This window comes from Triticum dicoccoides, chromosome 4B (genome assembly GCF_002162155.2).
Source record: "Triticum dicoccoides isolate Atlit2015 ecotype Zavitan chromosome 4B, WEW_v2.0, whole genome shotgun sequence".
Classification (NCBI taxonomy): Eukaryota; Viridiplantae; Streptophyta; class Magnoliopsida; order Poales; family Poaceae; genus Triticum; species Triticum dicoccoides.
Window position 1 is genome coordinate 525,524,085 of NC_041387.1, and position 9,928 is coordinate 525,534,012.

The window sequence follows — 9,928 nt, forward strand, 5'->3', positions numbered from 1 at the left end:
AAGTCTAAAACATCAAAATGAAAAACTAAGCCTGGATACTTCTTAGTCAATCCAAAATGAAGTTGTGGTGAGGTTTTTGAAATTTTCATGAAAAATGTGCTAAAAAGAGGGGTCCAAAGGTAGGGTAAACGGCCTCATTTCTAAGCAAGGTTTTTTTCGACCTTATCTAAATCAGCCAAATAACTTTCCTACACATATATTCTATATGTACAGACTATGTGCGCTGGTTTTTCCATTTTTTGATTTTTTTTAAATTTGTTTTGCTCATTTGAATTCTGGTCAAACTTAACTTTGACCAAGATTTAAACAAGTGTAAAACATCAAAATGAAAAACTAAGCCTGGATCCTTCTTAGTCACTCCAAAATGAAGCTGTGGTGAGTTTTTTGAAATTTTCATGTTCATTTCCCCAAAACAATTCTCTTCACTTCATACAAGAGAGTTTGAGATACTCGAGATATCATACAATACACATGAACTTATCATTTAAATGTATGTAAAGCTTGTTTATCAACTTAAATCGTTAGTATATGACATAAGAAGACTATGTGCGCAGGTTTTCCATTTTTCTGATTTTTATTTAATTTATTATGCTCATTTGAAATCTGGTCAAACATAGCTTTGACTGCTCCAAACCCCTCCCAAACCCCGCTAACCCTAGCGCTGAATAAGGACCGTTCATCTAACCCTAGCGGTGATCAAGGGCCGTCGATCTAACCCTTCTAGAAGAAATCTGCGGGGAGGAGGGGGGCGATCCGCGAGATGCAATCTGATTGGCTGGGAGATTGTTTTTTTAACAAACATCGGACGCGCTGGATGGACCGTTGGGCCGTCTCGTTGTCTGGGCCTGAGATCGCAGTAAATAGCCCGTCTCAGCCTTTCCAGGCCTTGCATGCATGGAGGCGGCTACGTGGGTTTGCGCATGCGCGGGAGGCGGCGACGTGCATGCATGCGAGTGAGGCGGGCGAGGCGCGCTAGGCGAGCTAGGCGAGCTAGGCTAGCGAGGCGAGCTAGGTGGTTCAGGGCAGTGGTTCAGGGCAGCGGTTCACATGCACTGCCCGGTCAAAGATGCATCGTTTTCGTGCAAAAATTTAAGTGTGCAAAACGTAACGGATACACACACGCGTCCGGATTCACGCACGCACCGTTCTCATCCTTTCTCTCTTCCTCTCCCATCCACAGGCCTATAAATGGGGTGCCTCTCTTCCTCTCCCACCCACAAGCCAGATCCGATCCTCTCCAACTTCAAACACCCAAGCGACCAAGCCCTCCCCAAGCGAGACCAAGTAAAGAAGATGCAGTTCAACGGGCCGACCTTCCGCCGTCCGCCTGTGGTGCCGGAGCTGCGCTACCCACCGGGCGTGCTCGTGGAGAGGGAGCTCCGTGTGTGGGCTATTTCAAGGTGGAGGGGTTCCGTCGAACTCACCCGCGCCTTCCTCAGAGCCGGCTATGCCCACCTCCCACAGGGCTCACCGAGGATGTTCACCCTCAACGAGGTTCGTGACCGCGGCGGCATCCTCCTACTGCTCACGGTCACCTTCACCAACCCATTTGACGCGCGCGAGCTCCTCGGCCAAGTCTTTTGGTGCGGCTGCGAGGCCATCTTCTTCACCATCTACAACATCTACACCAACTACGAGCGCATCTTCCCCGCTCCAGGCCAGATGCACTCCCTTCCCTACGACGATGAGGAGGAGGTGTGAAGATGAAGACGGTGTTGAAGGGGCGCGCGCGGCCAAGGTGGAAGAAGGAGGTCAAGATGAAGATGTTCAAGCCCGGAATCAAGCTCATCATGTTTGGTTTTTTATTTTGTTGCTTTTCTATGTCGTGTCGTGTCGTGGCATGTTTCATCATGTGTCCGTGAACTGTCCGTGAACTTATCCTTATTGTAATGGTACGGTGTGTTCCATCTTATTATGTGTGTTAAAAAATGTCCGTGCCCAAACTTATCATTTCTTCCCTAAACAAGTCATGAAGTTCGAGAACTTGTGGTTTTCGGAGGGGGTGAGAAGCCCTCTGTTTCATTCAAACAAAAAGTCATGAACTAACATGCAAATTTATTCCCTTTAAATCCTAAACCAAGTGCCACTCTAACCCTAAACCAAGTGCCACTCTGACCAAAATCCTGTGGTAGTGCAACATACATTTTCAACCTTCCAACCCTCCAAAATTTAAGTGCAAAACAAAGGAAAACCACTCTCACGCGTGTGCAAACATTCACGGTCTCACTATTTTTTTAAAAAAAAATCACAGTCTCACTATGTACACCTTTCTTCCCTTCCCATGTCAAAGTCTTGCCATCTGTCCTAGCGGTTACCAGCGCAGCCCTAAACACCACAAACCCACGCGGTCCTGGGTTCGAGTCCCCAGCCGCACCAATTTTTTGTGCATTTTCCACCCTTCATTTTTTTATACATATTATGTTTTCCTCAATGTAATGCCCTTAAAAAATGTTCATTTATTTTGGCACCTGGCGTAAACCTCTACCAGAGCTGAGGCACATTTTCCATGACATTTTGGTCTTTGATTTAAATCACGGTGTATTTGAATTGGATTAATTAACAGCTCCAAAAAATTTCTAACCTTAATTGTTTGGCTCCGGAATAATTCAATTAGTTTCCACAAAAAGTTTCAGCATTATGATTTACTGCCTAAATTAAATCAGAATAGAAAACAAAAAATACGCAAGAAAACCCCTGAATGGGCCTAATTGGATGCAGTTGGCCCATTAGTCTAGCCTGCACTTGGCTCTACGCTCTGAATTTGGCCCAAGAGCAACCTTTTTTCGGACAGAAAGGCAGAGCAGAGAGCTGCATTTCATTGATCAAAAGTTTCTAAATTCCTAATTTCTTCTCTTTTTTCCAACATATTTAAATGTTCGTCACTTCTTCTCTTTTTGTTTCAACATTTAAACAACTTTAACCAACATTTAAACTAGGTGAATATCTCAAACAATTTCAAGATTACAAATTCCTTCATAATTCATGCCTTTCCATACATTTTCAACATTACAACCAGTGTGATTACCATACCTACAAATGCCCAAAAGTATTTGCAAATGGGTATTGGTAGTGCTTGATCTTCAAGCTTCCTAACCTTCTTCTTCAACATCCTAAGCTCAATAGCTAGCTCTCTGTCAGTGCGTTCTTCGCCATCCATCTCTTCTTCCGGAGCTCGTGGTGTGGCCACTGCCGTTCGTGGCAGCATGCGCAACCATTCTTCATGCTCTTCTTGCAGTTCATTCATCAGAGTCTTGTCCAGAGCATCGACCCAAAGAAAGAAGCATGTCACCTGCATGAACACTAAACATATCAACCCATTGCTCAAACATCCCGACGACGAAAATGGTGCAATTGCCCCGATTCTTACCCAATTCTCGCTGCACACGTAGAACGGACGATTCTGGTTCCTCGGTGTCTGAGAAACCCTTCGATCAACGCCCGCCCGGCACCATGGACAGACGAAGACAGGCATGTCCACACGCGCCCGGCTCTGCATCCGCGAGGTGGCGCGAGAGCTTGAGGAAGACATGGAGCTCGGAGCCGAAGGGGATCTCAACGCCGCCGCGCCCTCCACTGCTAGCTTCCCACCGCCGCGCCCTCCACAGCTAGCTTCCCGCCGCCGTGCTCTCTCTCTCGCGGTGGTCACCGCCGTGCTCTCTGTCGCCGTGGTCACCGCCGATGTTGCCCGCTTATATAGCACACCCGCCAACGGCTCTCTGCTCAACGGCTCTTTGCTGGGTCCCACAAGCCACGCGTGCAACGGTCTGAATAAAATTGGCCGTTTCTGCCGCCTGGTCCCACCTGTAAGGGCCGAGTCAAAAGGTTGACCTGACGGAGACGGCAGAGTTCACGGAACGAGTCGGTGCGCACGGACTAGGGGCAAAACTGAGCACAATTCGCATCTGAGGGCAAAACTGAGCACATGGACACCACTGAGGGCAAAAGGATAATTAACCCCACATAATATGTGTGTCTACCAACAGAGGATGGGGCAGGCCCCCACACATTAGAAAAGATAAGCTGCAATGGTTTGGTTGAAACACTAGTGGAAATTGGATATGGTAACTGATGGCTTTTTGCTCTTTGGCACGAATCACAAATAGTTTCAACATCACGCTCTCCAACAAACCGGAGTTTATTTTTCCTAAGCACTCGTTCAACTAAAGAAAAAGCTGCATGTCCTAAATGATCATGCCACCGTGTAGAGGATAGCTTGGTGGCACTAAAGGCTTGTTTATTGAATCTTCTTCGAAGCTCCGGAATCAAGGGGTAGAGCCCGCGAACACATCTACCTCGATACAGTACCTTCCTCGTTACCTGATCCTTGATCAAAAAGAAGAAAGGGTGAAACTCGAGGAAGACGTGATTATCAATAGCAATGCGGTGAACGGAGAGAAGATTTTTAGATGCACTAGGGACATGCAAAAAATTTCGAAGATGAATTGGACGATGAGGGGTTTTAATAATTGAGTGACCAAGATGACGGATCTTCATACCTTCTCCACTCGCGGTGTGGATGTGATCTTGGCCGTGGTACTTCTCCCGCATGGTCACCTTCTCGAGTTCGCCGGTGATGTGGTTCGTGGCACCACTGTCCATGTACCAGTTGGTGTCCACGCCATACGATCCATCGGCCGCAGCAACTACCTTCTCCTCCTGAGAGGAGTCATCATCATCGTCAAACCTGTACCAGCAATCCTTGGCCGAGTGGCCAGGTTTACCAAAGATTTGACATCGGATGGCATCGGGGCGCGATCTGTTGTTGGAGTTGTTGCGGCGGCCCTGGTTGTTGTTGGAGGAGGGCCGGCCACCGTCGCCGTTGTGTCCACGGGAGTTGCTGCTGCTGTTGTTGGGGCCGCTGTTGTGCCTGCCCCTGCCGCGCCCTCGAGGACGGGAGCTGCCACCACGGCCGCGCATGGCCGCGTTAGTGGAGGACTTGAAGCCGCTGCCGGAGTGGCCCTCTTGATAGAGGGCAACCCGCTGATCAAAGTTGCTGATCATAGCAAACAGATCGTCAAGCGAGACGGGCGTGGTGCGGGCATCGAGCGCGGAGACGAGTGGCTGGTACTCCATGTCGAGGGCGGCGATGATGTAGGAGACGAGTTCACCGTCCCCGAGCGGCTTGCCAGCCGCCGCGAGCTCATCTGAGAGTGAGCGCATGTGCCCGAAGAAGCTGGCGACGGGCTGCGTCCCCTTCTGCGCATTGGCGAGGGCGACACGGATGTTGTTGACGCGTGACAGGGACTGGGACGAGAACATGTTCGCCAGTGCTGTCCAGAGATCTTGCGCATGATCGATCGTGGTGACCTGCACAAGTACCTCCTTGGAGAGATTATTCAGAAGGTAACCAAGTACCTGCTGCTCTTCGCGCATCCAGATCGGATGAAGGGGGTTCAGGGAAGTCTCCTCCTTCCCTTCTTTGTCCTTGGTGACGACGAGTCGGGCCGGCTCCGGCATGGAGCCGTCGACATACCCGTAGAAGCCAGCACCACGAAGTTGCGGCGTGACTTGAGTCCGCCAGAGGATGTAGTTGGTGCGTGTCAGCTTCTCGGTGACCTGACCAGAGAGGTTGGTTGGTGCAGCGCTGGAGGAGGCGGCCATGGTGGAGGCGGAGGTGGTGGATGGGGATAGGAGATGCGATGTGGAAGAGTTAGGCTGATACCATGTAAAACTCTTTAGGTTAATGTCGTGTCTTCGTCTGACCGACGGCTGCATGTTTATATGCTGGGGCGCAACTCCCAGATCGCGTACATGGTTGAGATTACAACTTGGGATACAAGGGATAAGAGGATAGAGATAGAGTTGTTACAAAGATAAACATGCTAACAACCTGGACTATCCTAGCCGGATCCCCTTGGAGTCTACGTTACCAACCTGTCACGATCGGGCACACAATGCGTTGCTTAACAGACAACAGTGGCAGCCGGTGGGGGTGCGTGCAGGTTGCCGACGGCGGTGGGCTAACTAGCAACGGCGACGACTTTGCTCCCTCGAGCAAATAAACAGAAAAGAAAAGAAAAGATGTGTGTGCGTGTGTCTTGTGAATTTTCAATCGGGGCCGTTTTATCTTTCCTCATATCAAATCTAGGTAGTAGTGATTATTTTTAATATTTCCCATATGACATAATAAATATGAGGCATTTCATCAATTGCAATGCCCGCAAAAAAAAATCAATTGCAATTTTTTACCTTTTTATTAGAATCATCATCAATTGCGATGTAAGATGGGACAAATTGGTCGGGCCAAACCAGAGATGGGACAAATGATCAATTGGCCCGGCCCAATGAACCCCTTGTTTTTTGGGGCAAAGTATCCACCGTTCATTGGTCCTGGTTCCGAGTCCCTCTCCCTTCCCTTGGCACTTCCCGATCTCGATCGTCGTCCCATTGTCGAATGGGATCGAGGGTTTCCTTTGTGAGTCGCGGCTTGCCGTCGCTTTCTTCCCCTACTAAACCTAGATCTCCTAGCTGCCATGGCCCCAACCACCAGCTGGGTCTTGCTCGAGCGCATGATTTACATCGAGCACGACGCGAATGAAACAGGAGGAGAGTCGTACTCGTCGATCGTCGCCGGCGCCGCGAAAAAGGGAGTACCAAGCCGCCAGGACATAGCAGACGCCAACCTCGCCTACCTGCGGAACCTGAAACCAGATGCCCGCTTCGCCGATCCACCGGAGCTGTCCTCCCTCCGCATACTGCGCCCGACGGAATTCACCCCGGGGATATGCCAACATATCTCATCCGCCTACGTCGCCAGCGCGGACAAGAACCTGGTCGCCCTCTTCGCCGGCCCTTACCGTCCCGGCTCCAATTCAAAAGGAGGCTATCTCATCTACGACGCCGGCAAGAATTCCCTCTCAACGATCCCCCAGCCCCCCTACGACTACAACCGTCTCGACGTCGGAGGACGGCGGCTACGTTCTTGGCGAGCTCGCCAAGGTAAGGGGACACAACCCTACCGAAGCCGTGATCTGCACGTGGCAGTCTTCCACCGCGAACTGGGTGGTCACCAAGGTCGCGAGGTTCCCCTCCGAGCTTTCCTATCCCTGCCACCTCTTCCGGGCAGACACGTGCTTCGTGTTTCGAGGCTCCAGCCTCTGCTGGGTGGATCTGTCCAAAGGCATGGTGGTCTGTGATCTGCGCGCGGTGATCCAGCATGGCGCCGTCCCAGAGCTCCGCTTCGTTCCGTTGCCTGGAGAGTGCCCGACCTATAACCGTGGCCAGCGCGAGCAGCAACTGAGGCCAGAGGAGTTCCGTAACATGGCCTGCGTTGGTGGCAGCATCAAGTTCGTTACCATGGATGGCTACGGCGAGCGGCCCGGCAGGGAAGTAACCATGACCGTCTGGACGCTGTCGCCGGACCTCTGCGGTTGGAATAAAGGCACGATGTGCCATGTGGTCAGGGACATCTGGGCAAGCGAGAGCCACCTCTCGCTGGCCTTGCCGCGGGTCTTGCCGTTGTTCCCGGTGCTGAGCGTGGACGAAGACGACGCCGTCTACCTAATCTTCACTGATCTGGACGTAGCGGTCGGTGGTCGAATACTGGAGTACAAAATGCAGTATCTGCTTCGCGTCGACATGCAGCACAACAAGGTCTCCTACCATCCGAAAAGTGGAGAGGAAATGCCTTTTCAACTCTTCCACAATGAAATTCTCGCCAGTGAGTGTAATTCATACCTACGAAGCTAGCTAGCGAGTTAGAGGACCATCCGGTACTAGGTAGTACTTGTGCTACGGCTAGGTGTCTGTTTTATTTTCTCGTATTGGGAAATTGATAAAACTAGAGGATATCGCGCGGGTTGCTGCTGTAATTGGTTTATGACAATTTGTATTGATAACATCAGAATCAAATTAAAATACATATGACTTACTCCCTCTGTATCAAAATGAGTACAAGAACGTCTTATATTTTTATTTTTATTTTTTTTGAAACGAAGGCAAAAGTTTTGCCTCTTCGATAAATTAAGAAGAAGAGAATTGCCCAGCTAATTTAAGGAAAACCGGGCGAAAACCTACACAAATAGAGCACGGACTAACTACTCACATGGCAAGAAATCCCCCAACCGCACAGTCGGCCCTTGCCAAACTCTTCGAATGCACAGTGTCCACAAACCCACTACTACTACGCCAAGTGAATCTCAACAAGAACACCACGACACAAGACATCATGCACCTCCCAATCCAAGAGGACAAGCCGAGAGGCTGAAGATCATCCATCAAGCAACCAGAGATGCCTTGCCTGTGCCGAAGCCTATGTTGCAGACTATTCATGTGTTGCGCCTTCTTAAGCAGAGATCATTTCCTCCTCTCCCATGAAAATATATCTCTGCTTGAGAAGGCTACACATATAAAGGGCTCATTTACGAAAAGTCACAACCGTCACACTCCTTGAGACTGATGTGGCAACGGTCAAAGCGACACGTCGTCGGGTCAACGCTGGCCAGGCGAGCGTGGGAGCTGTGATGGGCGGTTAGAAATGTTTTGAGGCCCAAAACAACAGTTTTGAATATAGGACTAATTTGACACACATCAAATAGTTATAGAACTTATGATGCATCTTACTCGAAGACGAAACGGAAGGGTACTTGTTTTAGCGAAGTGTGATTGCTTGTTAAACTCGTTGGGAAAAGAAAGAATGCTCATTAACGTCAGTCGGCATTTGAAAGTCCAACCTGTATCAAACGTGCCATGAAAGACTTCCTCTCGTTTTCCTCCCCTAAGAGCAACTCTAACAGACCCCGTATAATGCCGACCCGCATATGACGTTCGACATAGAACTATTTTGCGGGTCAAAATCGTGCGCGGCGAAGTAGACCCCGTATATGAAACTGTATAATTTGAAGAAAAAACTTTTACGAGAGAAATTGCAACCACACTAGTTCATCGTATACTACATGATCATACACTAGTTCATCACATACCACATGATCATACATACTATATTCTACCACTACTACTAGAGGTTCGAGTCAACTCGACGAGAAATGCACCGAATAAAAAGAGCTGAGAACCAACGATCGGAAAACCAACTCCGTGATCCTAAAGAAAATTTGAAAGGGAAGAGAAGTAATTCAAAACACCTACGTCAAGATTCCTTACCAGAGCGACGAAGGGGCTGAGGAGTAAAAAGAATTCCTACTCTCCGATATAACTAGACTCCGAAAAACAGTTTTTTTCTAGACTCAACAACGGCCAAACTACACGATCAATCAAGGGGGCTCCTAGGGTTGGTCGAGGCTCTGATACCAACTTGTCACGCCCAATATGCGACCCTATCCAAAAGGAATTCGAAGGTCCCACCAAGGATAGACCCGCATATTGAAACGCTTTTGCAAGGTGGATATCATTACATCAACATTACATAATAGATGGGGATACATACAAGAGGTAAACCATGCCACATGAATATAACATCACCATACATAAGAGCATCATCCGACTACGGATGAAAACACAAACAGAAACTCAAACGACATCCACCCTGCTAGCCCAGGCTGCCGACCTGGAACCTATCCCCTGATCGAAGAAGAAGCAGAAGAAGAACTCCAAGACAATCAAACATCGCTCTCGCGTCATGATCATCGCAAAACCTGTACCTGCAACTGTTGTTGTAGTAATCTGTGAGCCACGAGGACTCAGCAATCCCATTACCATGGGTATCAAGACTAGCAAAGCTTAATAGGAAAGGAAGGGGTAAAGTGGTGAGGCTGCAGCAGCGACTAAGCATATATGGTGGCTAACATACGCAAATAAGAGCGAGAAGAGAAGCAAAGGAACGGCCGTGAAGCTAGCAATGATCAAGAAGTGATCCTGAACTCCTACTTATGTCAAACATAACCCAAAAACCGTGTTCACTTCCCGGACTCCGCCGAAAAGAGACCATCACGGTTACACACGCGGTTGATGCGTTTTAATTCGGATCTGGTGT

General features: G+C 49.1%; 1 pseudogene; it reads left to right on the forward strand.

The window, feature by feature from the left end:
* Positions 1-6,450: 6,450 nt before the first annotated feature.
* On the forward strand, positions 6,451-7,799 carry LOC119293826 (annotated as a pseudogene).
* Positions 7,800-9,928: the final 2,129 nt, after the last annotated feature.